Source organism: Arachis ipaensis, chromosome B5 (assembly GCF_059453495.1).
Source record: "Arachis ipaensis isolate K30076 ecotype BB chromosome B5, ASM5945349v1, whole genome shotgun sequence".
NCBI lineage: Eukaryota > Viridiplantae > Streptophyta > Magnoliopsida > Fabales > Fabaceae > Arachis > Arachis ipaensis.
In genome coordinates this window covers 106,786,915-106,790,103 of record NC_142440.1, presented here as the reverse complement: position 1 = coordinate 106,790,103, position 3,189 = coordinate 106,786,915, and the positions used below count along the sequence as shown (strand labels likewise).

Below are 3,189 nucleotides of genomic sequence, written 5' to 3'. Positions count from 1 at the left end.
TAGAGATAGAGGGAGAAAGGGATTCAGCCAAGTGGGGGTTATTGTGTAGGAGGTGTGTGTTTGAAGCGTTGTATGATGGGTTATTTATAGGGGTGGGTTAGGGTTGGGTTTCGGTCATGAGGGAGAATATGGGTGGGAAAGTTTGAATTTAAAGTGGGTGTGGTTGGTGGGATTTGATGGATGAGAGTGATGAAGGGTTTTGGGAAGAGAAAAAGGTAATGTGGATGTGATTGGTTGAAGGTTTATGGGGAAGAGTGTGTGTGGGGAAGAAGGAAAGTAAGAGAGATAAGAAGGTAGGGAAGGTGGAGATTCTTGGGACCCACTGATCCTGAGAGGCTAGAGAATTTGAATTCCTGCCCCCTTGTGCGCATTGAATGCCCAGCATCTACTCCTTGGCTGGCATTCAACGCCAGCTTCTTGCTCCAATTATTGCGTTGAACGCCCATTAGGGTCTCCCTTCCTGGCGTTCAACGCCAGGTCTTTACTCTCTGTAGGGCGTTGAACACCCATTTAGGGTTTCCCTCCATGGCGTTCAATGCCAGCAATGTTGTTCCCTCATGGACGTTGAACGCCCATACTTCTCCCTGTGTGGCGTTCAACGCCAGCTTTCTTACCCGTTTGTGGCATTGAACACCCCTCTTGCCTCATTGTCTGGCGTTCAACGCCAGCAAGGGGTATACTCTAGGATGTTCTGTTTCTATCTCGAAATGTCTCTGTCTATATTCTATTGCACATGATCACAAACTTAAAGAAACAATTATGAAAATAAACTAATATTAGATAAATAAAATCTTTTTCAAAAAATAGAAATACTCTAGTTATGGTTGGGTTGCCTCCCAACAAGCGCTTCTTTAATGTCACTAGCTTGACGGTCAGCCCCTTTACGGGGATGGATAGGGGCTCAGAATTTTTCTCCCTTACAGTGAACTTCTTCCCTGTACTCTCATGGATGAGCTCCACGTGTTCTAGAGACAGGATCTTATTCACAGTGTGTGGAATCATTGGGCTGTCTATGAGGACAACTCTCATGCCAGGTGAGAGGCCTTTAGTGGGGATTTTCTTATCCCTCCAGCCCTTAGGTACTTTCATCTTAGTGCCTTTATTCTTAATGCTTAATGATGGTTTCTCAACACCAAACTTAGATTTGGTGTTTGGTGGCTCTGTAAAGCTCTGCACTGAGAGAGGGTTGGAATACTAAGTGTTGCACAATTGTCTCTCCCTTAGGGAGAGAGTTGGGTTTATGCATCTTGAACAAGATGTGATCTTCCCACAATTGCAAAATGAGCTCTCCCCTTGCCACATCAATTATGGCATTGGCAGTGGCTAGGAAAGGTCTTCCAAGGATGATAGATTCATCCTCATCCTCTCCAGTATCTAAGATTATAAAGTCTGCAGGGATGTAAAAGTTTTTAACCTTTACTAAGACATCCTCTATCATACCATATGCCTTTTTCAGTAATTTGTCTACCATCTCCAATGAGATCCTGGCAGCTTGCACATCAAAAATTCCAGCCTCTCTATTACAGAGAGAGGCATGAGATTTATGCTTGACCCTAGATCGCATAAGGCCTTCTCAAAGGTAATTGTCCCTATGGTGCAGGGAATTAGGAAGCGCCCGGGATTCAGTAACTTCTGAGGTAGTTTCTTCTGAACCAAGACATTGAGTTCCTTGGTGAGCACTGAAGGTTCTTCCTCTAATGTCTCTGCTCCAAATAATTTGGCATTCAGCTTCATCAGAATTCCTAAATACCGAGCAACTTGCTTTTCCCTAGTTTCTACTTCCTCATCAGAGGAGGAGTATTCTTCAGAGTTTATAATCTACAACAAGGCATTCAAGGGAACCTCTATGGTCTCCTCATGAGTTTTGGTTTCTTTTAGTTCTTCAACAAGGGGTCCTTAGTGGGCGTTGAATAACCAACTACTCCTATTGTGGCGTTCAACGCCATAACTTGCTCCTTCTTGGGCGTTGAACGCCAGCATCTACTCCCTGGCTGTCGTTCAATGCCAGCACTCCCTCTTCAGATTCAGCCTCAGCTGCTACAGTGAGGGCTTTGTTCTCTTCTCTTGGGTTTACTTCAGTATTACTTAGAAGAGTATTAGAAGGGATCTCAGGGATCTTCTTACTCAGCTGACCAATTTGTACCTCCAGATTCCTGATGGAGGATCTTGTTTTAGTCATGAAACTATGGGTGGTCTTGGAGAGATCAGAGACTATAGTAGCTAAGTCAGAAAGGCTCTGCTTAGACGTCTCCATCTGCTACTGAAAATGTGGGAATGGTCTGTTATTGAACCTATTCTGGCTCCTTCCACCTTGATTGTTGTTGAAGCCTTGTTGATGCTTCTGTTGATCCCTCCATAAAAAGTTAGGATGATTCCTCCATGATGAGTTGTAGGTATTTTCTTAAGGCTCATTATTGGGATTTCCTGAGGGATTTCCCAAATAGTTAACCTCATCCATCATGGGTTGATCTGGATCATAGGCATCTCCTTCATAGGAGGCTTCTTAAGTGCTGCCAGCTGCAGTTTGTAATCCAATCAAATGCTGAGAGATCATGTTGACCTGTTAGGCCAGGATCTTGTTCTGAGACAATATGGTATTCAGAGTGTCAACCTCCAGGACTCCTTTCTTCTAAGCCACCCCATTGCTCAGAGGGTTTCTCTCAGAAGTGTACATAAACTGGTTCTTTGCAACCATGTCAATGAGTTCCTGCACCTCTTCAGACATTTTTTTCAGGTGGAGTGATCCACCAACAGAGTGGTCTAATGCCATCTCGGATAATTCAGAGAGGCCATCATAGAAAATGTCTAGCATGGTCCAGTCTGAAATCATGTTAGGAAGGCACATTTTGATCAGTTGCTTGTACCTCTCCCAGGCATCATAGAGGGATTCACCTTCTTTCTGTCTGAAGGTCTAAACTTCCACCTTAAGCTTGCCCAGCTTCTGAGGTGGAAAGAACTTGGTCAAAAATGCATTGATCACCTTCTCCCAAGAGTCTAGGCTTTCCTTAGACTGTGAATCCAGCCATAATCTAGCCCTGTCCCTTACAGCAAAGGGGAAAAGCATAAGCTTGTAAATTTTTGGATCCACTCCATTAGTCTTGATAGTATCACAGATCTGCAAGAAATCATAGATGAATCTGTTGGGATCTTCCTGCGAAAGTGCAGGAAACTGGTAGTTCTGTTGAACTA

The 3,189-nt window shown here is 44.0% G+C and overlaps 1 non-coding gene across 1 annotated transcript; it reads left to right on the top strand.

Annotated features, from left to right (window-relative positions):
* The first annotated feature begins 2,823 nt into the window (after window positions 1-2,823).
* LOC148565279 (small nucleolar RNA R71) lies at window positions 2,824-2,932 on the top strand. Its single transcript, XR_015884993.1, has one exon. It is a non-coding gene; the product is annotated as a small nucleolar RNA R71 (small nucleolar RNA).
* The last annotated feature ends 257 nt before the right edge of the window (window positions 2,933-3,189 follow it).